At 40.6% G+C, this 25,245-nt stretch overlaps 1 protein-coding gene and 9 non-coding genes across 11 annotated transcripts in view; 9 read left to right on the top strand and 1 right to left on the bottom strand.

Moving 5' to 3' along the window:
- Nucleotides 1-3,811: 3,811 nt before the first annotated feature.
- Nucleotides 3,812-25,245, bottom strand: part of LOC127987501 (protein NYNRIN-like) — a 363,443-nt gene continuing 342,009 nt past the window's right edge. For both annotated transcript variants that reach the window (XR_008161230.1, XM_052589851.1), the window contains one exon: nucleotides 3,812-3,967. The gene's annotated coding sequence lies outside the window, so the exon portion shown is untranslated. The remainder of the gene's footprint in view (nucleotides 3,968-25,245) is intronic.
- On the top strand, nucleotides 11,113-11,231 carry LOC127994986 (5S ribosomal RNA). The gene has a single exon (XR_008167951.1). It is a non-coding gene; the product is annotated as a 5S ribosomal RNA (ribosomal RNA).
- On the top strand, nucleotides 11,598-11,716 carry LOC127994998 (5S ribosomal RNA). Its single transcript, XR_008167962.1, has one exon. It is a non-coding gene; the product is annotated as a 5S ribosomal RNA (ribosomal RNA).
- Nucleotides 12,081-12,199, top strand: LOC128001670 (5S ribosomal RNA). Its single transcript, XR_008174436.1, has one exon. It is a non-coding gene; the product is annotated as a 5S ribosomal RNA (ribosomal RNA).
- On the top strand, nucleotides 12,704-12,822 carry LOC127995009 (5S ribosomal RNA). The gene has a single exon (XR_008167975.1). It is a non-coding gene; the product is annotated as a 5S ribosomal RNA (ribosomal RNA).
- LOC127995021 (5S ribosomal RNA) lies at nucleotides 19,415-19,533 on the top strand. Its single transcript, XR_008167986.1, has one exon. It is a non-coding gene; the product is annotated as a 5S ribosomal RNA (ribosomal RNA).
- Nucleotides 19,619-19,737, top strand: LOC127998618 (5S ribosomal RNA). The gene has a single exon (XR_008171451.1). It is a non-coding gene; the product is annotated as a 5S ribosomal RNA (ribosomal RNA).
- Nucleotides 20,095-20,213, top strand: LOC128001378 (5S ribosomal RNA). Its single transcript, XR_008174148.1, has one exon. It is a non-coding gene; the product is annotated as a 5S ribosomal RNA (ribosomal RNA).
- Nucleotides 20,578-20,696, top strand: LOC127998619 (5S ribosomal RNA). Its single transcript, XR_008171452.1, has one exon. It is a non-coding gene; the product is annotated as a 5S ribosomal RNA (ribosomal RNA).
- Nucleotides 25,026-25,144, top strand: LOC127995034 (5S ribosomal RNA). Its single transcript, XR_008167998.1, has one exon. It is a non-coding gene; the product is annotated as a 5S ribosomal RNA (ribosomal RNA).

Below are 25,245 nucleotides of genomic sequence, written 5' to 3' on the forward strand. Positions count from 1 at the left end.
ATTGCAGTTTTAGAAATGCTAGAAACGTGTCTTTCTAAGGAAAGATTGCGATCAAGTAGCACACCTAGGTTCCTAACTGATGACGAAGAATTGACAGAGCAACCATCAAGTCTTAAACAGTGTTCTAGGTTTATACAAGCAGAGTTTTTAGGCCCTATGATTAACACCTCTGTTTTTTCTGAATTTAGCAGTAAGAAATTACTCGTCATCCAATTTTTTATATCGACTATGCATTCCATTAGTTTTTCAAATTGGTGTGTTTCACCAGGCTGCGAGGAAATATAGAGCTGCGTATCATCAGCATAACAGTGAAAGCTAACACCATGTTTCCTGATGATATCTCCCAAGGGTAACATATAAAGCGTGAAGAGTAGCGGCCCTAGTACTGAGCCTTGAGGTACTCCATACTGCACTTGTGATCGATATGATACATCTTCATTCACTGCTACGAACTGATGGCGGTCATATAAGTACGATTTAAACCATGCTAATGCACTTCCACTGATGCCAACAAAGTGTTCAAGTCTATGCAAAAGAATGTTGTGGTCAATTGTGTCAAACGCAGCACTAAGATCCAATAAAACTAATAGAGAGATACACCCACGATCAGATGATAAGAGCAGATCATTTGTAACTCTAAGGAGAGCAGTCTCAGTACTATGATACGGTCTAAATCCTGACTGGAAATCCTCACATATACCATTATTCTCTAATAAGGAATATAATTGTGAGGATACCACCTTTTCTAGTATCTTGGACAGAAAAGGGAGATTCGAGATTGGTCTATAACTAACAAGTTCTCTGGGGTCAAGTTGTGGCTTTTTTATGAGAGGCTTAATAACAGCCAGTTTGAAGGTTTTGGGGACATATCCTAATGACAATGAGGAATTAATAATAGTCAGAAGAGGACCTATGACTTCTGGAAGCACCTCTTTTAAGAGCTTAGATGGTATAGGGTCTAACATACATGTTGTTGGTTTAAATGATTTAACAAGTTTATACAATTCTTCCTCTCCTATAGTAGAGAATGAGTGGAACTGTTCCTCAGGGGGTCTATAGTGCTCTGTCTGATGTGATACGGTAGCTGACGGCTGAATGGTTGCAATTTTATCTCTAATAGTATCGATTTTAGAAGTAAAGTAGTTCATAAAGTCATTACTGTTGTGGTGTTGGGAAATGTCAACACTTGTTGAGGCTTTATTTTTCGTTAATTTAGCCACTGTATTGAATAAATACCTGGGGTTATGTTTGTTTTCTTCTAAAAGAGAAGAAAAGTAATCAGATCTAGCAGGTTTTAATGCTTTTCTATAGGATATGCTACTTTCCCGCCAAGCAATACGAAATACCTCTAGTTTTGTTTTCCTCTAGCTGCGCTCCATTTTTCGGGCTGCTCTCTTTAGGGTGCGAGTATGCTCATTATACCATGGTGTCAAACTGTTTTCCTTAACCTTCCTTAAGCGTAAAGGAGCAACTGTATTTAAAGTGCTAGAAAAGAGAGAGTCCATAGTTTCTGTTACATCATCAAGTTGTTCTGAGGTTTTGGATATGCTAAGGAATTTGGATACATCAGGAAGATAACTTAAAAAGCAGTCTTTTGTGGTAGAAGTGATGGTTCTTCGATACTTGTAACAAGAAGTAGAATTTACAATTTTGGCTATATGAAGTGTTGGGAACTCAGAAACGAAGACCAGGAGACTCTTGGGTAATCTTCAGCAGGATTCTTTATTGAGAACGCTCTGCGTGGCGCTGCAGTCATCAAGAGGTCTAAATTGTCCTTAAGACATTGTAGATTATATACATTCAAGTGGGAGGGATCCATACAGTAGAGGTGGAGACCATTTTAACAAAGCATGCAAATGCAATCAGGAAGATACCAGACACTGGCATCTTCCCAGCCTTGATCTTATCAGCATAACAGTGTTATTTAAATACAGAGGTGCCTGACAGTACACTGATACCTTCACATTATCATAGAGACAAAAGGCACAGCTGTGCCTTGAGCTTCAAGGAAGAACACAAAGACAAAAGGTTAATGTCTCAGACACTTGATTCTCCTGATTTGAGCTTCTTGGATCTCAACTTTATTACCCCAAAAAGTCTACTATTATATTGGAACCTAGATTTAACATTTTCTAAATTTGTAATCCCACAGTCCTCCCGTTGAGAGTTCTAATAACTCTCACAATAAAAATGTAAACATTTAAAAGTTCATTCTTGTAACCTGTGATCGTTACAGGCACATAGCACTTGCTCTGTGTTGATTGTCTGTAGTGACGAATGGCATGTTGACACAGAAACAAACATGCAGCTAGGGTCTGTCTAGTTCTTATGGGTAATAATCTTTTCTGGTCGGAATTGTCATTTCCTCGTGATGGGCATGAGTAAGTTGTTGAATAAAACACTTGATACTGTGGGCGCATAGATAGTACACCAGTAGTAAGAACAACAGCAGAATTGCTATTTCCTTGATCCACAGCCAGGGTTTACCTAACAGGTTTCCGAACCATGATGAATTGTCTTCAGTCATCTGGTGTAATTTTGATGAAAGTGCAAGAATGTCTTGTTGAATTTTGTTCAAGTTCTCTGTTGGATCCAGTAAACCGGTGCAGCACTCAGGTCCGATAATGGTACATGCTCCCCCTTGCATTGCAAGAATGTAATCCAAGGCAACTCTGTTCTGTAAGATCATTATCTTGTGTGAAGCGAGAGTGTTTGTGATGTTACCCAAGGCCAAAGCTGTATCATTGGCCAGTTTCTGTACAGAATTCGATAAGCTTCTAACTTGATCCAGGGCTTGCATGACACCATAAGATGGGATCAATGTTCCCAGAGTTCTGGACCACCATGTTTGTGCACAAGTGAGTCCTGGAATGCAGTGATCTTCTGTGTTCGTGGTAGGAGCTGAATCACTTAAACGTGGAATATTTTGTAAGGTGGTGTTGCCTGTTATTAGGACTGTAGTGGATTTCACATTTTCTCTGACTGCAGGTAGGGCATAGACTAAGGTGCACCTTCCATTCAACTTTACTGGTAGCACACTATAGATTGAGGTTCCGCATAACCAAAACATGCCTGTTGGGGGGGAAATCCTGCACCATTGGTTCACATTAAATAGCTTAGGGAATGATCGAGTTTGCCTAATACATACTTCCACATCCTCATTCTTTTGTCGTGTGGATGATGAAATTTCTGTCTTCAGTGACATTCCCATTTTAATTATGAAACCACATGCAGCACTGGGAATTTTTCCCAAATCTTTAGAGTCTAAGGATAGCTGTTCAACACACCAACTAAATTTCATTGGTAAGAGTAAGTCTGTCATAACAGGTGTGGTTGAGGTCAAATTGCAGGAACTTAAACCTGGAATGCAACATGGTGAGGCTTGAGGAACAGTCACGTTATGACATGTGCTTTGGTTAAAAATTCCATTAGTGACAACACCAAATAGGGTGCAGGTATCACAGTCAGAAATGGGGTGTGCTACCCATGGGATTCCTGCTCCTACAGAAGGTGGATGTGGCATGCAAACGTTCTTTCCAGCAAACAAGGAGTTTCTTGACATATTCATCAGCTCTAAGAATATGTTGTTTCTCGAGTCTATACTTTGTGCGATGTCCATGATGATTACTAGTACGGCAATCTTGATCATGTTGATGGATGACTGAAGTTCCCCTGTATGATTCTCTGCGTTGTGTATTTAATTTATATATATATATATATATATATATATATATATATATATATATATATATATATATATATATATATATATATATATATATAATTTTTTTTTTTTTTCGTTACAGTTGGCTCGGTTGTGGGTCTGGTTGTCTTTTAAAAGTGGTGTCGTCATACACAGGTGAGGAGGTCGGTGTGTATGGGCCTCGGGACAGCCATCAAGTGGTATCTGCACAGAGTAAGAAAGAAAACAAACAACGACAGAGCAGCATTTGTTGAAAAAAAAAAACTGTAAACACTAGGGTTGTATCCTCTGGTCGATTTGAGTCTGTTATTGTTGTTCCTTTCTTTCCCTATATCTTTATTACTGCGACACCTAAAGAACAGTGAGGTAAGGATGGACTAGTAGGTGGGGGAATGCCTAAAAGGGAATCTTCACCGCAGGATTGGCCCCCGAAGCCTGTTGCATTCGGTTCTTTCCTGGGCTCCTCACTGGTCCATGTGTCCTATCCTATCCCTGTAGGTGGAGGAACAACTTTACAGTGTGAAACATGAGTCCATGTTTTCCTTCCCTGACAAAACACTGCAGCTGCTGTAATCAACATCACTTGATGTGGTCCGTGCCACTTAGGCTCTAACGGCTTGTTTCTGAATGACTTTATCATGACCCACTGACCTGGGATGATTGTGTGCCCCCCTTCTGGTGGAGTCTGCCAACATAACTCAACTCTCTCTCTGGCACTCTGTACTGCCTTTGTGAGGTTTTCACAGTAAGTGATCAGGGCATCTGAGGCTATGTGTACATCAGCATTTCTAAGATCAATCACACCTGGCATCTGCATTGGGCGTCCTGTAATAATCTCATGAGGGCTCAGTCCTACTGATCTGTTAGGTGACGCTCTTATACTACACAATACCGCTGGCAGTGCCTCGACCCATGGTACTCCTTCCTGGTGCATTTTGCTTAGCCTGGTTTTTATAGTTCTGTTTGCTCGTTCAACTTGTCCTGATGCTTGTGGCCTATAGGGGCAGTGAAGATTCCACTTAATTTTCAACATTTTAGACACTTCCTTGACTACCTGTCCTGTGAAGTGTGTACCTTGATCTGAGTCAATGCAATCTGGTAATCCCCATCTGGGAATGAAATCAGTGACTAGACATTTAGCAGTATGTGCAGCTGTAGCACGCCCTGTTGGATAAGCTTCTAGCCATCTAGAGAACTTATCCAATACTACTAAAACATCAGTTTTTCCCTTACAAGGAGGCAATGATATGTAATCAACTTGCAGGTGACGAAATGGTCCTGGTGGAGCTGGAGTATGTGTTGCTGCTGTAGCTGCTGCTGGCACATCATTATTTTTTTGACATGTAACACATCTCTTGACTGTTTCGGTTGCTACATTTCTGAATTTTGGATTCCACCATTGATTTGTGAACCTGTGATTCATTGTTGCTGGACCACTGTGACCCAAATTGTGTATTTGTTGAGCCAAATATGGCAGCAGTGATTCAGGAGCAACATACTTCCCCTCTTTGGTCCAGCATCCAGATGAATCTACTGTGGCCCCTTTGTCTAACCATGTCCATGCTTCATATAGAGGAGCGTCTTTGTACAGATCAATAATTGATTTAGGAGGCAGAATTGTCTTCTGTGCTATACTATCTGAACACACTTGTACAGTTACATAGGAACAAGCCTGTTTAGCAGCTACATCAGCAAGAGCATTACCTTTAGCTTCTGCAGTGTTAGTTGTGAGATGTGCTTTCACTTTGATCACCGCTAATTTCTTTGGAAGTTTCATGGAAAACAATAAATCTTTTACTAATCCAGCATGCTTAATGGGGGATCCAGCAGAAGTTAGAAACGGTCTAGCTTGCCAAATGACACCAAAATCATGAACCACCCCAAAAGCATATCTGGAATCAGTGTAAATATTTGCAATCGATCCTGAAGCTAGCGTGCATGCTCTAGTTAAGGCTACTAGTTCTGCAGCTTGAGCTGAAAAATGATCTGGAAGACGGCCTGAAGCTACAACTTCAGTGGTGGAAGTTACTGCATAACCTGCTCGTCTGTTTCCCTCAATGACTTGAGCTGAACCATCAACAAACAACTCCAATTCTGCATTCTCTATGGGAGTTTATTTTATGTCACTTATAGCTTCGTATGTAAGCGTAACACAATCGTGAGTTATTTCACCCTCATCCTCTAACAAAACTTCAGTCATTGCAGACATCATACATGAGGATGGGTTTGTTACTGGTGCACGTTGTAAAACAATGTTCGGGGCTGTGAGGGTCGTTAACCAATTTCCCCAACGAGAGGAGGTGACAGAAGTGACTTTTGCTTGATTCATTAGTGCGGACACTGCATGAGGACATCTTACATTTATAGTCTGTCCTAGCACCATTCCTGTTGAAGCCTGAAGAGCTAGATGAACTGCCTGCACTGCTCTAAGACATGGGCCCATGCCTTGAGCAACTATGTCAAGTTTACATGAATAGTAATGAATTGGGCGTAAACTGCCCCCATGATCTTGCATTAAACATGCAGTCATAAAGCCTAAGTGTTCATGTACATAAAACACAAAGGGTTTATTAGATTGTGCAATTCCTAATGCTGGTGCTTGACATAGTGCTTTCTTTAAATCATTGAAAGCTTTGAGGTGAATTTCTTCCATACAAACAGTATCAGAATCTTTAACCTGGCCTTTCAACAAGTCATAGAGAGGCTGAGCAATTGAGGCATATTCTTCAATCCAAGGTCTACAGTAACCTGCTGTTCCTAAAAATGATCTGAGTGTTTTAATGGTTGTAGGTGGAGGTATGGCTTTGACTGAAGCGGCTCGATCCTGTGTAATAGATCTATTTCCTGCACCAATTGTTTGACCCAGAAATGTGACTTGATTTTTAGCAATTTGAGCTTTGTGAAAGCTGCATTTGTGTCCTCTTTTCTGCAAATAGTCCAACAATGCTGCCAATTCAGTTTGATGTACCTCGTGATCTGTAGAGGCTACCAAAATATCATCGACATATTGAATCATAGTGGACTGTTTTACTGGACATTCTGGGTCACACAAATCACGTCTGACAGCCTGATGGTATAAAGTTGGGGAATTCTGAAATCCCTGGGGCAAACGTGTCCACTGATATTGTTCATAGTCAACTGTAAAAGCTAACCATGTCTGGCTGTCAGAGTGCAAGGGTACAGAAAAGAATCCATTAGACATATCAATTACAGAAAAAAAACCTTACAATCTAATGGTAAGCCATTACAAATTGTAGATGGATCTGCCACTAGGGGGGTGATTTTATCAATATGTTTATTGGCTACTCTGTAGTCTATGGTGAGTCTCCATGTCCCATTAGATTTCTTGATGGGCCATATGGGTGAGTTACAGGGACTGTTTGTTTTAACTAGCACTCCTTGCTTCAGCAATTTTTCCACAATAGGTTTTATCCCCTGTATAGCTTCCTTACTGATAGGATATTGTTTGGTAACAGGAGGTGGAGTTCCTGTCAATTTGACTGGTTCTACACCTGTCAAAAACCCACAATCATCTTTGTCTTTAGCCCAAATTGGATGATTCTGTAAGAAAGCGTACTCAGGAGTTATTACATTATTGGTAGAAACTTGTGCTGAGGAAATTTTAATGCTAGCTGATTCTGAGGACATGTCTAAAGTCAGGTGTACTTGTCTGAGTAGATCCATGCCTAGAATTGCACCTGTATTTAATGGAGCACATAGCAATTTTGTAGTCAGAGTCTTTGGGCCTAATTGTACATCTATGGACGGGGTTTCATACAAAACAGAATCTTCACCTATTACACCGGTTAAACAAAGTTTAGTTTTCTTGTATGGGATGTTTAAGCCTTCAGCCAATTTTATAGGAATTACTGTAATTTCTGCACCTGTATCAAGCAAAAAGTCAATCTCTTTCTCTTGTATGCTACCTTTCACAAAAATTTGTTTGTCATTGTGATGTATTACAGGGTAAAGGTAGCTACTCACAGCCCCAACAATTAGTTTTTTTCCTGTTCTTTTTGTGCTTTTAGAAGAACCTGAGCGAGCTGTCCTAAAGTTTCTGTGGTCATTGTAGGACTAACTTCAGGATTGTAGGCGGGCTGAGAAGGAGCAGAATTATGCATAACATTTCTTCTACTATCTTTCAACTTCTTTCTACACTCTTTCTCCCAGTGACCTGATCTTTCACAGTAATTGCATTTGCCTTCTCTTTTGGGCCATCTATGGTCATGTTTCCTTGTGCTAAATGTAGCTGCTGCTGCTACTCTCACTTTTGTCTTAACATCCGCATCTCTTTCCCATGTAGCTAAACTGTCTAGATTATTTCTGAGAGTTTTGTTAGACCAAGTGATATCTAGGAATGGCAAGGCTTTTCGGTACTCCACTACAAGGCCATCTGACCAGATGCGTACTAATGGTCCTTTGTCATCTAGAACACTTTCAGGATCATCAGCAATTCCACTGTAAGTTACTGCTGACTGACAAAATCTTTCAGTGTATTCACTCACAGTTTCTTCTTTCCTCTTCACACAGTTAGTGATTCTAGACCAGTCTATTTTGGGTCCTATAATATTTTTTTGAATTTTCAAAACACCTTCCCTCAAATCACCTTTACTGACATGTTTTAATTCAGAAGTAACAGCAGACTCAAAAGTGTTGAATTCAGATTCAGTTAGAATTTGTGACATCAGCTGTGTGACTTCTGCTAACGACATGTCGTAGAGACGCATTTTGCTGATTAATGCTCTTCTAAATTCAGAAAAATTTGTGCGTGCTGAGGGTAAGCTCTGGGAGAGTCTCTCTATATCTTTAGGTCCTAGAACTTTGGTAACAGTTTGTACCTGGACAACAGAGGGGTTCGGAGTAACACTTTCAGTTCCCTCAATTCCCTGAGATCTCCTCCTAGCACCACATACCTTTACAGAATCTACAGGCACATCAGTTACTGACTGGATGGCTACATCTGTTTCAAAGAAAGTTTGTAAATCAGGATAAATGCTATCAGTCTGACTAACTTCTTCCACATCAGTTTTTGCTGCAGCTTTGTTGCGATTCAGTTTCTTAGTCAAAGAGGATACTCTGGCTCTGAGCTCTTTGTTCTGTTCCTCTAGTTCTGAGGTACGCTGAGACTGTTGCGTAGCTAGCGCTAAACCAAATTCTCTGTGGCAGCAGATAATGCCTTTCAAATTGTTCTTGCGAATACATGCTCCTAGTACCTTTTTACACTCATCTACAGACCAAGTTTTGTCTGGATGGATATCATATTTCTGAGTTAGTTCTTGTCTAACTTTCTCAGTGACTATTAGGTTCATTTGCACACCTAACAGTGATTTGAATTTGCTATCCGACCACAAAGGAGTCGCGAGACCACCTTTTTCAGTTGTGGGGATCAATCGAGCATTCTTTCCAAACATCTTGTGATGTCTTTCTGACACAAAAGGACACTTCTAACACTTCCCTGACAAGCAGAGGATAAAAACACACTTTTAGCACTTATGTGATGCTAATCTTCCCTGCTTAACAGAGGATTATTTTCATCTATAAAATATAATTTTTATAGGGTAACTTAACACAAACTTTTAGCACTTTATGCTAAACTTCCCTGCCAGACACAGAGGGTAGCAAAATATTAGCATGTGATGCTAATCTTCCCTGGCTAAACAGAGGATTATTTTCATCTCTAAAGTATCCTTTTTAGAGGGTCACTTAGTTAACCAAACCCTACAGCTGTCTGTTAACTCTTCTCTGACGGCGCAGAGGCTAACAAATTTGTTCTGGTCTTAAAGGTTCTTTTGGATAGAGGTACACTCACCAACCATTGGTTGTAAAGAAAGATTCAGTCTGGAATGAAGTCTGATCTTTGTTGAGGTTGCAGTTTCAATCTGGATTCAGGTGAGAAGCTCTATCCGGGTCACGGCGCCAAAAACTGTTGGGAACTCAGAAACGAAGACCAGGAGACTCTTGGGTAATCTTCAGCAGGATTCTTTATTGAGAACGCTCTGCGTGGCGCTGCAGTCATCAAGAGGTCTAAATTGTCCTTAAGACATTGTAGATTATATACATTCAAGTGGGAGGGATCCATACAGTAGAGGTGGAGACCATTTTAACAAAGCATGCAAATGCAATCAGGAAGATACCAGACACTGGCATCTTCCCAGCCTTGATCTTATCAGCATAACAGTGTTATTTAAATACAGAGGTGCCTGACAGTACACTGATACCTTCACATTATCATAGAGACAAAAGGCACAGCTGTGCCTTGAGCTTCAAGGAAGAACACAAAGACAAAAGGTTAATGTCTCAGACACTTGATTCTCCTGATTTGAGCTTCTTGGATCTCAACTTTATTACCCCAAAAAGTCTACTATTATATTGGAACCTAGATTTAACATTTTCTAAATTTGTAATCCCACAGAAGTTTACACAGAACTAAATGATGATCTGAGATATCATCACTTGGCTGAATATTTTCAACACTATCAACATCAATTCCATGTGACAGTATTAAATCTAGAGTATGATTTCGACAATGAGTAGGTCCTTAAACATGTTGTCTAACACCAATAGAGTTCAGAATGTCTATAAATGCTGATCCCAATGCGTCTTTTTCATTATCGACATGGATATTAAAATCACCAACTATTAAGACTTTATCTGCAGCCAGAACTAACTTGGATGTAAAATCACCAAACTCTTTAATAAAGTCTGTATGGTGCCCTGGTGGCCTGTATACAGTAGCCAGTACAAACATAACAGGGGATTTATCATTAACATTGGTTTCTCTGGATAATGTTGTATGAAGCACCATTACTTCAAACGAGTTATACTTGAAGCCTGCCCTCTGAGAAATCCTAAAAACGTTGTTATAAATTGAAGCAACTCCTCCCCCTTTGCCTTTTAAACGTGGCTCATGTTTATAACAGTAATCTTGGGGGGTGGACTCATTTAAAAAAAATGTAATCATCAGGTTTTAGCCAAGTTTCTGTCAAACAGAGCACATCTATATTATAATCAGTTATCATATTATTTACAAAAAGTGTTTTCGTAGAAATGGATCTGATATTCAATAAGCCAATCTTTATCATTTGTTTATCCATATTGCATTTGTTTTTTATTTGTTGAACCTCAATTAAATTATTAACCTTAACTTGGTTTGGACATTTTTTGTATTTTCTAATTCGGGGAACAGACACAGTCTCTATAGTGTGATATCTAGGTGAAAAAGTCTCTATGTGCTGAGAATTAACTGACCTCTGTGACGGGAGGCAGCTAGCAGACGGTCGGTTTAGCCAGTCTGTCTGCTTCCTGACCTGGGCCCCAGTTAGTCAAGTATAAACACTAAGACTATTTGCCATATTTCTAGACAGAAGAGCAGCACCACTTCTTCAGCAGCACTCTTTGCAGCAGACTTCGCTTACGGCCATACCAACCTGGCTATGCCCGATCTCGTCTGATCTCGGAAGCTAAGCAGGTTTGGGCCTGGTTAGTACTTGGATGGGAGACCGCCTGGGAATACCAGGTGCTGTAAGCTTTTTGGACATTTTTCACTTAGTATATAATAATTTTGCCAAAAAATAGTCAATCCCCGATCTCTGAATCTTAGCAGGTTTAGGTCTGGTTAGTACATGGATGGGAGACTGCCTGGGAATACCAGGTGCTGTAAGCTTTTTGGAAAATTTCACGAATTATATAATAATCTTTCATTAAAAAAAAAAAAAAAAAGAGTCAATGCCCGATCTCTGAATCTTAGCAGGTTTAGGTCTGGTTAGTACTCTGATGAGTGACTGCCTAGGAATACCAGGTGCTTTAAGCTTTTGGGTTTTCTTTCCTACTTATATAATGTACTGGCGATAAGATTGGCTGGTCTTTAAATAGCCCTCTCTTTGCAGCAGACTTCGCTTACGGCCATACCAACCTGGCTATGCCCGATCTCGTCTGATCTCGGAAGCTAAGCAGGTTTGGGCCTGGTTAGTACTTGGATGGGAGACCGCCTGGGAATACCAGGTGCTGTAAGCTTTTTGGACATTTTTCACTTAGTATAAAATAATTTTGCCAAAAAATAGAGTCAATGCCTGATCTCTGAATATTAGCAGGTTTGGGCCTGCTTAGTACATGGATGGGAGACTGCCTGGGAATACCAGGTGCTTTAATCTTTTTGGAAAATTTCACGAATTATATAATAATCTTTCATAAAAAAAAAAAAAAGAGTCAATGCCCGATCTCTGAATCGTAGCAGGTTTAGGTCTTGTTAGTACTTTTATGAGAGACTGCCTAGGAATACCAGGTGCTTTAAGCTTTTGGGTTTTCTTTCCTACTTATATAATGTACTGGCGATAAGATTGGCTGTTCTTTAAATAGCCCTCTCTTTGCAGCAGACTTCGCTTACGGCCATACCAATCTGGCTATGCCCGATCTTGTCTGATCTCGGAAGCTAAGCAGGTTTGGGCCTGGTTAGTACTTGGATGGGAGACCGCCTGGGAATACCAGGTGCTGTAAGCATTTTGGAAATTTTTCACTTAGTATATAATAATTTTGCCAAAAAATAGAGTCAATGCCGATCTCTGAATATTAGCAGGTTTGGGCCTGGTTAGTACATGGATGGGAGACTGCCTGGGAATACCAGGTGCTGTAAGCTTTTTGGACATTTTTCACTTAGTATATAATAATTTTGCCAAAAAATAGAGTCAATGCCGATCTCTGAATATTTGCAGGTTTGGGCCTGGTTAGTACATGGATGGGAGACTGCCTGGGAATACCAGGTGCTTTAATCTTTTTGGAAAATTTCACGAATTATATAATAATCTTTCATAAAAAAAAAAAAAAAAAAAGAGTCAATGCCCGATCTCTGAATCTTAGCAGGTTTAGGTCTGGTTAGTACTTTTATGAGAGACTGCCTAGGAATACCAGGTGCTTTAAGCTTTTGGGGTTTCTTTCCTACTTATATAATGTAATGGCAATAAGATTGGCTGGTCTTTAAATAGCCCTCTCTTTGCAGCAGACTTCGCTTACGGCCATACCAACCTGGCTATGCCCGATCTCGTCTGATCTCGGAAGCTAAGCAGGTTTGGGCCTGGTTAGTACTTGGATGGGAGACCGCCTGGGAATACCAGGTGCTGTAAGCTTTTTGGACATTTTTCACTTAGTATATAATAATTTTGCCAAAAAATAGAGTCAATGCCCGATCTCTGAATATTTGCAGGTTTGGGCCTGGTTAGTACATGGATGGGAGACTGCCTGGGAATACCAGGTGCTTTAATCTTTTTGGAAAATTTCACGAATTATATAATAATCTTTCATTAAAAAAAAAAAAAGAGTCAATGCCCGATATCTGAATCTTAGCAGGTTTAGGTCTGGTTAGTACTTTTATGAGAGACTGCCTAGGAATACCAGGTGCTTTAAGCTTTTGGGTTTTCTTTCCTACTTATATAATGTACTGGCGATAAGATTGGCTGTTCTTTAAATAGCCCTCTCTTCAATCAATCAATCACCTTTATTTATATAGTGCTTTAAACAAAATACATTGCGTCAAAGCACTGAACAACATTCATTTGGAAAACAGTGTCTCAATAATGCAAAATGATAGTTAAAGGCAGTTCATCATTGAATTCAGCTATGTCATCTCTGTTCAGTTGAAATAGTGTTTGTTTTTATTTGCAATCAAGTCAATCATATCGCTGTAGATGAAGTGACCCCAACTAAGCAAGCCAGAGGCGACTGCAGCAAGGAACCGAAACTCCATCGGTGACAGAATGGAGAAAAAAACCTTGGGAGAAACCAGGCTCAGTTGGGGGGTCAGTTCTCCTCTGACCAGACGAAAACCAGTAGTTCAATTCCAGGCTGCAGCAAAGTCAGATTGTGCAGAAGAATCATCTGTTTCCTGTGGTCTTGTCCTGGTGCTCCTCTGAGACAAGGTCTTTACAGGGGATCTGTATCTGGGGCTCTAGTTGTCCTGGTCTCCGCTGTCTTTCAGGGCAGTAGAGGTCCTTTCTAGGTGCTGATCCACCATCTGGTCTGGATACGTACTGGATCCGGGTGACTGCAGTGACCCTCTGATCTGGACACAGACTGGATCTCGTGGCCACGGTGACCTCGGAACAAGAGAGAAACAGACAAATATTAGCGTAGATGCCATTCTTCTAATGATGTAGAAAGTACGGTGTTATGTGAAGTGTTTCCGGTTCCGGTTTACCTAATTAATGCAGCCTAAAAATCCTTTAACAGATTTGGATATTAAAAGCATATTAGTATGTTATGTGTATGCCAGGTTAAAGAGATGGGTCTTTAATCTAGATTTAAACTGCAAGAGTGTGTCTGCCTCCCGAACAATGTTAGGTAGGTTATTCCAGAGTTTAGGCGCCAAATAGGAAAAGGATCTGCCGCCCGCAGTTGATTTTGATATTCTAGGTATTATCAAATTGCCTGAGTTTTGAGAACGTAGCGGACGGAGAGGAGTATGATGTAAAAGGAGCTCATTCAAATACTGAGGTGCTAAACCATTCAGGGCTTTATAAGTAATAAGCAATATTTTAAAATCTATACGATGTTTGATAGGGAGCCAGTGCAGTGTAGACAGGACCGGGCTAATATGGTCATACTTCCTGGTTCTAGTAAGAACTCTTGCTGCTGCATTTTGGACTAGCTGTAGTTTGTTTACCAAGCGTGCAGAACAACCACCCAATGAACCATTACAATAGTCTAACCTTGAAGTCATAAATGCATGGATTAAAATTTCTGCATTTGACATTGAGAGCATAGGCCGTAATTTAGATATATTTTTTAAATGGAAAAATGCAGTTTTACAAATGCTAGAAACGTGTCTTTCTAAGGAAAGATTGCGATCAAGTAGCACACCTAGGTTCCTAACTGATGACGAAGAATTGACAGAGCAACCATCAAGTCTTAGACAGTGTTCTAGGTTATTACAAGCAGAGTTTTTAGGCCCTATGATTAACACCTCTGTTTTTTCTGAATTTAGCAGTAAGAAATTACTCGTCATCCAATTTTTTATATCGACTATGCATTCCATTAGTTTTTCAAATTGGTGTGTTTCACCAGGCTGCGAGGAAATATAGAGCTGCGTATCATCAGCATAACAGTGAAAGCTAACACCATGTTTCCTGATGATATCTCCCAAGGATAACATATAAAGCGTGAAGAGCAGCGGCCCTAGTACTGAGCCTTGAGGTACTCCATACTGCACTTGTGATCGATATGATACATCTTCATTCACTGCTACGAACTGATGGCGGTCATATAAGTACGATTTAAACCATGCTAATGCACTTCCACTGATGCCAACAAAGTGTTCAAGTCTGTGCAAAAGAATATTGTGGTCAATTTTGTCAAACGCAGCACTAAGATCCAATAAAACTAATAGAGAGATACACCCACGATCAGATGATAAGAGCAGATCATTTGTAACTCTAAGGAGAGCAGTCTCAGTACTATGATACGGTCTAAATCCTGACTGGAAATCCTCACATATACCATTATTCTCTAAGAAGGAATATAATTGTGAGGATACCACCTTTTCTAGTATCTTGGACAGAAAAGGGAGATTCGAGATTGGTCTATAACTAACAAGTTCTCTGGGGTCAAGTTGTGGCTTTTTTATGAGAGGCTTAATAACAGCCAGTTTGAAGGTTTTGGGGACATATCCTAATGACAATGAGGAATTAATAATAGTCAGAAGAGGACCTATGACTTCTGGAAGCACCTCTTTTAAGAGCTTAGATGGTATAGGGTCTAACATACATGTTGTTGGTTTAAATGATTTAACAAGTTTATACAATTCTTCCTCTCCTATAGTAGAGAATGAGTGGAACTGTTCCTCAGGGGGTCTATAGTGCACTGTCTGATGTGATACGGTAGCTGACGGCTGAATGGTTGCAATTTTATCTCTAATAGTATCGATTTTAGAAGTAAAGTAGTTCATAAAGTCATTACTGTTGTGGTGTTGGGAAATGTCAACACTTGTTGAGGCTTTATTTTTCGTTAATTTAGCCACTGTATTGAATAAATACCTGGGGTTATGTTTGGTTTCTTCTAAAAGAGAAGAAAAGTAATCAGATCTAGCAGGTTTTAATGCTTTTCTATAGGATATGCTACTTTCCCGCCAAGCAATACGAAATACCTCTAGTTTTGTTTTCCTCCAGCTGCGCTCCATTTTTCGGGCTGCTCTCTTTAGGGTGCGAGTATGCTCATTATACCATGGTGTCAAACTGTTTTCCTTAACCTTCCTTAAGCGTAAAGGAGCAACTGTATTTAAAGTGCTAGAAAAGAGAGAGTCCATAGTTTCTGTTACATCATCAAGTTGTTCTGAGGTTTTGGATATGCTAAGGAATTTGGATACATCAGGAAGATAACTTAAAAAGCAGTCTTTTGTGGTAGAAGTGATGGTTCTTCGATACTTGTAACAAGAAGTAGAATTTACAATTTTGGCTATATGAAGTTTACACAGAACTAAATAATGATCTGAGATATCATCACTTGGCTGAATAATTTCAACACTATCAACATCAATTCCATGTGACAGTATTAAATCTAGAGTATGATTTCGACAATGAGTAGGTCCTGAAACATGTTGTCTAACACCAATAGAGTTCAGAATGTCTATAAATGCTGATCCCAATGCGTCTTTTTCATTATCGACATGGATATTAAAATCACCAACTATTAAGACTTTATCTGCAGCCAGAACTAACTCGGATGTAAAATCACCAAACTCTTTAATAAAGTCTGTATGGTGCCCTGGTGGCCTGTATACAGTAGCCAGTACAAACATAACAGGGGATTTATCATTAACATTGGTTTCTCTGGATAATGTTATATGAAGCACCATTACTTCAAACGAGTTATACTTGAAGCCTGCCCTCTGAGAAATCCTAAAAACGTTGTTATAAATTGAAGCAACTCCTCCCCCTTTGCCTTTTAAACGCGGCTCATGTTTATAACAGTAATCTTGGGGGGTGGACTCATTTAAAATAATGTAATCATCAGGTTTTAGCCAAGTTTCTGTCAAACAGAGCACATCTATATTATGATCAGTTATCATATTATTTACAAAAAGTGTTTTCGTAGAAATGGATCTGATATTCAATAAGCCAATCTTTATCATTTGTTTATCCATATTGCATTTGTTTTTTATTTGTTGAACCTCAATTAAATTGTTAACCTTAACTTGGTTTGGACATTTTTTGTATTTTCTAGTTCGGGGAACAGACACAGTCTCTATAGTGTGATATCTAGGTGAAAGAGTCTCTATGTGCTGAGAATTAACTGACCTCGAAAGATGAGTCTTCAGACGTTTCTTGAAAATTAGTAAAGACTCAGCTGTACGAATTGGGATTGGGAGGTCATTCCACCAGCTGGGCACAGTCCAGGAAAAGGTCCGTGAGAGTGATTTTGAATTTCTTTGGGATGGCACCACAAGGCGTTGTTCACTTGCAGAGCGCAAACTTCTGGAGGGCACATAGGATTTAACCAGTGAGTTTAGGTAAGTTGGTGCCGTGCCAGTGGTCGTCTTGTAGGCAAGCATCAGTACCTTGAATTTGATGCGAGCGGCTACTGGTAGCCAGTGTAACCTGATGAGGAGAGGAGTAACATGAGCTTTTTTTGGCTCATTGAAGACAACCCTCGCTGCTGCATTCTGGATCATTTGCAGAGGCTTGACAGTACATGTAGGAAGGCCCGCCAGGAGAGCATTACAATAGTCCAGTCTGGAGAGAACAAGAGCTTGGACAAGAAGTTGGGTTGCTTGCTCTGACAGGAAGGGTCTGATCTTCCTAATGTTGTATAAGGCAAACCTGCAGGACCGGGTCGTTGTAGCAATGTGGTCAGTGAAGCTTAATTGATGATCCATCACAACACCTAGGTTTCTGGCTGTCTTCGAAGGAGTTATGGTTGACGAGCCCAGCTGTATAGAGAAGTTGTGATGAATCAATGGGTTAGCTGGAATCACCAGTAGTTCAGTCTTTGTAAGGTTAAGCTGAAGGTGATGGTCATTCATCCAGCTAGAAATGTCACTCAGACAGGCTGAAATGCGAGCAGCTACCGTCGGGTCATCTGGCTGGAATGAGAAGTAGAGTTGGGTGTCATCAGCATAGCAGTGATAAGAAAAGCCATGCTTCTGAATGACAGATCCTAAAGATGTCATGTAGATGGAGAAGAGAAGTGGTCCAAGTACTGAGCCTTGAGGAACCCCAGTAGCAAGGTGGTGTGACTTTGAAACATCACCCCTCCAAGACACACTGAAGGATCTGTCAGAGAGGTAGGACTTAACCCACAGTAGAGCAGTTCCAGAGATGCCCATCTTTCTGAGGGTGGACAAGAGAATCTGGTGATTAACAGTGTCAAAAGCAGCAGACAGGTCCAGCAAGATGAGTACCGAGGATTTTGAAGCTGCTCTTGCTAGTCGCAGGGCTTCAGTAACCGAGAGCAGAGCAGTCTCAGTTGAGTGGCCACTTTTGAAGCCAGATTGGTTGCTGTCCAGGAGGTTGTTCTGTCCAAGGAACATAGAAAGCTGGTTGAACACAGCTCGCTCAAGTGTCTTTGCAATGAATGGAAGAAGGGATACCGGTCTGTAGTTTTCAAGAAGCGCTGGATTTAGAGATGGTTTCTTGAGCAGTGGGCTTACCCGAGCCTGCTTGAATGCTAAGGGAAATGTTCCAGAGTGAAGAGAGGAGTTGATAATGTGAGTAAGTGAAGGTATGACTGAAGAAGAGATCGCTTGAAGGAGGTGAGTGGGGATTGGATCAAGTGGACAAGTAGTAGGATGATTGGACAGGGGAATTTTGGAGACGTCCATCTCTGAGAGTGGGGAGAAGGAGGATAAAGTGTGTGCATCCGTCATTGTGACGTTGTCCTCGGTCTGCGGTGTGGAGAATTGGTCACTGATGGATCTTGTCTTATTTGTGAAGAAAGCTGCAAAGTCGTCCGCTGTAAGAGTCGATGGAGGAGGCGGAGGCGGCGGATTAAGAAGAGAAGAGAAAGTCTTGAAGAGTGTCCGAGCATCACTGCAGCTGTTAATTTTGTTGTGGTAGTAGGATGTTTTAGCTGTGAAGACATTTGCAGAGAAGGAAGAGAGGAGAGATTGATACACACTGAGGTCCGTAGAGTTTTTTGATTTCTGCCATTTCCTCTCTGCAGCCCTTAGTTTAGAGCGATGTTCACGGAGAACCTCGGACAGCCAGGGGGCAGATGGGGCAGTGCGTGCTGGTCTAGACAACAGTGGGCAAAAGTTGTCCAAGCAAGATGTTAAAGTGGAGCAAAGAGTGTCCGTAGCACTGTTCGTGTCCAGAGCAGAAAACTGAGAGAGTGGTGGAAGAGAGGATGAAACCACAGCAGATAGGCTAGATGGAGAGAGTGAGCGTAGGTTCCGTCGAAAGGTGACCTGCGTTGGAGTGTGTGCCACTTCAGGAGTAAGTGCTAGGTTAGCAGTAATGAGGAAGTGATCAGAGGTGTGCAGTGGAGCAACTGAAGAGGTGTCCACAGAGCAACAGCGCGTGTAGATGAGGTCCAGTTGGTTGCCTGATTTGTGAGTTGCTGTAGTAGACACTAGCTTGAGATCAAATGAGGTGAGCAGAGTTTTGAAGTCAGCAGCCTGGGGTTTATCTAGGTGGATGTTGAAGTCACCATAGCACTAAGACTATTTGCCATATTTCTAGACAGAAGAGCAGCACCACTTCTTCAGCAGCACTCTTTGCAGCAGACTTTGCTTACGGCCATACCAACCTGGCTATGCCCGATCTCGTCTGATCTCGGAAGCTAAGCAGGTTTGGGCCTGGTTAGTACTTGGATGGGAGACCGCCTGGGAATACCAGGTGCTGTAAGCTTTTGGGGTTTTCTTTCCTACTTATATAATGTACTGGCAATAAGATTGGCTGATCTTTAAATAGCCCTCTCTTTGCAGCAGACTTTGCTTACGGCCATACCAACCTGGCTATGACCGATCTCGTCTGATCTCGGAAGCTAAGCAGGTTTGGGCCTGGTTAGTACTTGGATGGGAGACCGCCTGGGAATACCAGGTGCTGTAAGCTTTTTGGACATTTTTCACTTAGTATATAATAATTTTGCCAAAAAATAGAGTCAATGCCCGATCTCTGAATATTAGCAGGTTTGGGCCTGGTTAGTACATGGATGGGAGACTGCCTGGGAATACCAGGTGCTGTAAGCTTTTGGACATTTTTCACTTAGTATATAATAATTTTGCCAAAAAATAGAGTCAATGCCCGATCTCTGAATCTTAGCAGGTTTAGGTCTGGTTAGTACTTTGATGAGAGACTGCCTAGGAATACCAGGTGCTTTAAGCTTTTGGGTTTTCTTTCCTACTTATATAATGTACTGGCAATAAGATTGGCTGGTCTTTAAATAGCCCTCTCTTTGCAGCAGACTTCGCTTACGGCCATACCAACCTGGCTATGCCCGATCTCGTCTGATCTAGGAAGCTAAGCAGGTTTGGGCCTGGTTAGTACTTGGATGGGAGACCGCCTGGGAATACCAGGTGCTGTAAGCTTTTTGGACATTTTTCACTTAGTTTATAATAATTTTGCCAAAAAATAGAGTCAATGCCCGATCTCTGAATATTAGCAGGTTTGGGCCTGGTTAGTACATGGATGGGAGACTGCCTGGGAATACCAGGTGCTTTAATCTTTTTGGAAAATTTCACGAATTATATAATAATCTTTCATTAAAAAAAAAAAAAGAGTCAATGCCCGATCTCTGAATCTTAGCAGGTTTAGGTCTGGTTAGTACTTTTATGAGAGACTGCCTAGGAATACCAGGTGCTTTAAGCTTTTGGGGTTTCTTTCCTACTTATATAATGTACTGGCAATAAGATTGGCTGGTCTTTAAATAGCCCTCTCTTTGCAGCAGACTTCGCTTACGGCCATACCAACCTGGCTATGACCGATCTCGTCTGATCTCGGAAGCTAAGCAGGTTTGGGCCTGGTTAGTACTTGGATGGGAGACCGCCTGGGAATACCAGGTGCTGTAAGCTTTTTGGACATTTTTCACTTAGTATATAATAATTTTGCCAAAAAATAGAGTCAATGCCCGATCTCTGAATATGTGCAGGTTTGGGCCTGGTTAGTACATGGATGGGAGACTGCCTGGGAATACCAGGTGCTTTAATCTTTTTGGAAAATTTCACGAATTATATAATAATCTTTCATTAAAAAAAAAAAAAAAAAAGAGTCAATGCCCGATCTCTGAATCTTAGCAGGTTTAGGTCTGGTTAGTACTTTTATGAGAGACTGCCTAGGAATACCAGGTGCTTTAAGCTTTTGGGTTTTCTTTCCTACTTATATAATGTACTGGCGATAAGATTGGCTGTTCTTTAAATAGCCCTCTCTTCAATCAATCAATCACCTTTATTTATATAGTGCTTTAAACAAAATACATTGCGTCAAAGCACTGAACAACATTCATTTGGAAAACAGTGTCTCAATAATGCAAAATGATAGTTAAAGGCAGTTCATCATTGAATTCAGCTATGTCATCTCTGTTCAGTTGAAATAGTGTCTGTTTTTATTTGCAATCAAGTCAATGATATCGCTGTAGATGAAGTGACCCCAACTAAGCAAGCCAGAGGCGACAGCGGCAAGGAACCGAAACTCCATCGGTGACAGAATGGAGAAAAAAACCTTGGGAGAAACCAGGCTCAGTTGGGGGGTCAGTTCTCCTCTGACCAGACGAAAACCAGTAGTTCAATTCCAGGCTGCAGCAAAGTCAGATTGTGCAGAAGAATCCTCTGTTTCCTGTGGTCTTGTCCTGGTGCTCCTCTGAGACAAGGTCTTTACAGGGGATCTGTATCTGGGGCTCTAGTTGTCCTGGTCTCCGCTGTCTTTCAGGGCAGTAGAGGTCCTTTCTAGGTGCTGATCCACCATCTGGTCTGGATACGTACTGGATCCGGGTGACTGCAGTGACCCTCTGATCTGGACACAGACTGGATCTCGTGGCCACGGTGACCTCGGAACAAGAGAGAAACAGACAAATATTAGCGTAGATGCCATTCTTCTAATGATGTAGAAAGTACGGTGTTATGTGAAGTGTTTCCGGTTCCGGTTTACCTAATTAATGCAGCCTAAAAATCCTTTAACGGATTTGGATATTAAAAGCATATTAGTATGTTATGTGTATGCCAGGTTAAAGAGATGGGTCTTTAATCTAGATTTAAACTGCAAGAGTGTGTCTGCCTCCCGAACAATGTTAGGTAGGTTATTCCAGAGTTTAGGCGCCAAATAGGAAAAGGATCTGCCGCCCGCAGTTGATTTTGATATTCTAGGTATTATCAAATTGCCTGAGTTTTGAGAACGTAGCGGACGTAGAGGAGTATAATGTAAAAGGAGCTCATTCAAATACTGAGGTGCTAAACCATTCAGGGCTTTATAAGTAATAAGCAATATTTTAAAATCTATACGATGTTTGATAGGGAGCCAGTGCAGTGTGGACAGGACCGGGCTAATATGGTCATACTTCCTGGTTCTAGTAAGAACTCTTGCTGCTGCATTTTGGACTAGCTGTAGTTTGTTTACCAAGCGTGCAGAACAACCACCCAATAAATCATTACAATAGTCTAACCTTGAAGTCATAAATGCATGGATTAACATTTCTGCATTTGACATTGAGAGCATAGGCCGTAATTTAGATATATTTTTGAGATGGAAAACTGCAGTTTTACAAATGCTAGAAACGTGTCTTTCTAAGGAAATATTGCGATCAAGTAGCACACCTAGGTTCCTAACTGATGACGAAGAATTGACAGAGCAACCATCAAGTCTTAGACAGTGTTCTAGGTTATTACAAGCAGAGTTTTTAGGCCCTATGATTAACACCTCTGTTTTTTCTGAATTTAGCAGTAAGAAATTACTCGTCATCCAATTTTTTATATCGACTATGCATTCCATTAGTTTTTCAAATTGGTGTGTTTCACCAGGCTGCGAGGAAATATAGAGCTGCGTATCATCAGCATAACAGTGAAAGCTAACACCATGTTTCCTGATGATGTCTTCCAAGGGTAGCATATAAAGCGTGAAGAGTAGCGGCCCTAGTACTGAGCCTTGAGGTACTCCATACTGCACTTGTGATCGATATGATACATCTTCATTCACTGCTACGAACTGATGGCGGTCATATAAGTACAATTTAAACCATGCTAATGCACTTCCACTGATGCCAACAAAGTGTTCAAGTCTATGCAAAAGAATGTTGTGGTCAATTGTGTCAAACGCAGCACTAAGATCCAATAAAACTAATAGAGAGATACACCCACGATCAGATGATAAGAGCAGATCATTTGTAACTCTAAGGAGAGCAGTCTCAGTACTATGATACGGTCTAAATCCTGACTGGAAATCCTCACATATACCATTATTCTCTAAGAAGGAATATAATTGTGAGGATACCACCTTTTCTAGTATCTTGGACAGAAAAGGGAGATTCGAGATTGGTCTATAACTAACAAGTTCTCTGGGGTCAAGTTGTGGCTTTTTTATGAGAGGCTTAATAACAGCCAGTTTGAAGGTTTTGGGGACATATCCTAATGACAATGAGGAATTAATAATAGTCAGAAGAGGACCTATGACTTCTGGAAGCACCTCTTTTAAGAGCTTAGATGGTATAGGGTCTAACATACATGTTGTTGGTTTAAATGATTTAACAAGTTTATACAATTCTTCCTCTCCTATAGTAGAGAATGAGTGGAACTGTTCCTCAGGGGGTCTATAGTGCACTGTCTGATGTGATACGGTAGCTGACGGCTGAATGGTTGCAATTTTATCTCTAATAGTATCGATTTTAGAAGTAAAGTAGTTCATAAAGTCATTACTGTTGTGGTGTTGGGAAATGTCAACACTTGTTGAGGCTTTATTTTTCGTTAATTTAGCCACTGTATTGAATAAATACCTGGGGTTATGTTTGTTTTCTTCTAAAAGAGAAGAAAAGTAATCAGATCTAGCAGGTTTTAATGCTTTTCTATAGGATATGCTACTTTCCCGCCAAGCAATACGAAATACCTCTAGTTTTGTTTTCCTCCAGCTGCGCTCCATTTTTCGGGCTGCTCTCTTTAGGGTGCGAGTATGCTCATTATACCATGGTGTCAAACTGTTTTCCTTAACCTTCCTTAAGCGTAAAGGAGCAACTGTATTTAAAGTGCTAGAAAAGAGAGAGTCCATAGTTTCTGTTACATCATCAAGTTGTTCTGAGGTTTTGGATATGCTAAGGAATTTGGATACATCAGGAAGATAACTTAAAAAGCAGTCTTTTGTGGTAGAAGTGATGGTTCTTCGATACTTGTAACAAGAAGTAGAATTTACAATTTTGGCTATATGAAGTTTACACAGAACTAAATAATGATCTGAGATATCATCACTTGGCTGAATAATTTCAACACTATCAACATCAATTCCATGTGACAGTATTAAATCTAGAGTATGATTTCGACAATGAGTAGGTCCTGAAACATGTTGTCTAACACCAATAGAGTTCAGAATGTCTATAAATGCTGATCCCAATGCGTCTTTTTCATTATCGACATGGACATTAAAATCACCAACTATTAAGACTTTATCTGCAGCCAGAACTAACTCGGATGTAAAATCACCAAACTCTTTAATAAAGTCTGTATGGTGCCCTGGTGGCCTGTATACAGTAGCCAGTACAAACATAACAGGGGATTTATCATTAACATTGGTTTCTCTGGATAATGTTATATGAAGCACCATTTCTTCAAACGAGTTATACTTGAAGCCTGCCCTCTGAGAAATCCTAAAAACGTTGTTATAAATTGAAGCAACTCCTCCCCCTTTGCCTTTTAAACGCGGCTCATGTTTATAACAGTAATCTTGGGGGGTGGACTCATTTAAAATAATGTAATCATCAGGTTTTAGCCAAGTTTCTGTCAAACAGAGCACATCTATATTATGATCAGTTAACATATTATTTACAAAAAGTGTTTTCGTAGAAATGGATCTGATATTCAATAAGCCAATCTTTATCATTTGTTTATCCATATTGCATTTGTTTTTTATTTGTTGAACCTCAATTAAATTGTTAACCTTAACTTGGTTTGGACATTTTTTTTGTATTTTCTAGTTCGGGGAACAGACACAGTCTCTATAGTGTGATATCTAGGTGAAAGAGTCTCTATGTGCTGAGAATTAACTGACCTCTGTGACGGGAGGCAGCTAGCAGACGGTCGGTTTAGCCAGTCTGTCTGCTTCCTGACCTGGGCCCCAGTTAGTCAAGTATAAACACTAAGACTATTTGCCATATTTCTAGACAGAAGAGCAGCACCACTTCTTCAGCAGCACTCTTTGCAGCAGACTTCGCTTACGGCCATACCAACCTGGCTATGCCCGATCTCGTCTGATCTCGGAAGCTAAGCAGGTTTGGGCCTGGTTAGTACTTGGATGGGAGACCGCCTGGGAATACCAGGTGCTGTAAGCTTTTTGGAAATTTTTCACTTAGTATATAATAATTTTGCCAAAAAATAGAGTCAATGCCGATCTCTGAATATTAGCAGGTTTGGGCCTGGTTAGTACATGGAT

This window comes from Carassius gibelio, chromosome B22, assembly GCF_023724105.1.
Source record: "Carassius gibelio isolate Cgi1373 ecotype wild population from Czech Republic chromosome B22, carGib1.2-hapl.c, whole genome shotgun sequence".
Taxonomy (NCBI): domain Eukaryota; kingdom Metazoa; phylum Chordata; class Actinopteri; order Cypriniformes; family Cyprinidae; genus Carassius; species Carassius gibelio.